The sequence below is a fragment of the Penaeus monodon genome, chromosome 28 (assembly GCF_015228065.2).
Source record: "Penaeus monodon isolate SGIC_2016 chromosome 28, NSTDA_Pmon_1, whole genome shotgun sequence".
NCBI classification, from domain to species: Eukaryota; Metazoa; Arthropoda; class Malacostraca; order Decapoda; family Penaeidae; genus Penaeus; species Penaeus monodon.
Genome location: NC_051413.1, coordinates 1,591,416 through 1,592,455, shown reverse-complemented (window position 1 = coordinate 1,592,455; position 1,040 = coordinate 1,591,416).

The following is a 1,040-nucleotide window of genomic DNA, read 5'->3' as shown; positions in this document are numbered from 1 at the left end:
GATTCCTGCTTCATAACGACTAGACCATATATTTGTTAAGAGAGCAACACCACCACACTTCTACTAGTTAATTTTAGTGAAAGAAATTCATACCACTTGACTTGTTAGTACTGCCAAAATGTTATTTTTCTTATTCTTATTGTCTGACTAGTGACCTTAAAATAAATTTTGATTACCATTCAACAACCTCAATGTCCAGACTAGCAGCAAAATTAATGAACGCACTAATTTTTTACCATAACATATCTCTTTTAAAAATGTTTTCAATTTGCAAGGCCATGATGGATAAATAATTTTGCAATTCAAAAGCAGATTAAAAATATTCTGCAGACAGCATATATTCCATTAACAGTCATGTCCTCCTGGATATGGTGAAATTTCATCCCTCTTATAGCCACAAATCAAGAGGAACATTGCAAGATATGAAAAATAAATAGTATTCATGCATTAAATATATAATTAAGTACAGTATTTCTTAAACATGTTCCTAATTTGGGCTATACATAAAAACCTTCCTTATAGAGATCCACTGAACCATATATCATTTTTTGCATACAGGAGAAAATATCTTTTCCATTAAACTATAAAAATGTGCATATAAGTTGAACTCTCTAGCTCTATTACAGCAAGTTGCATAGGATCTGACCATTAATGGATACATTACTAAGCAGAAAAAATAATAATAATGGCTAATATTTGGATCTTATTATATGAATTTCCATTCTAAAATGCAGGTCTGGCTAATACCATCTTTACAAATGCACACACAGATTTAAAGACTCTGAATTAAGCACTTTTAGGATACAATGATGCAGTGAACCAAACTCCTATGTTTTCTTTCTCTGAGAAGCAATTGCAAACACGTGACTTTCTTTGGTACTGAACTCATGCGGTGGGAAAACTGTTTCTTATACTCCGGGTGCATAGACTTCTTGCAATGCTTAAGCAAAAACTGACTAAAACCAAAGTGTAAAAATTATGTTGGACTAGGTTTAAATGTCTTGAAAATGCTACTCTAGCATATCAGAGAGAAAAAAAAA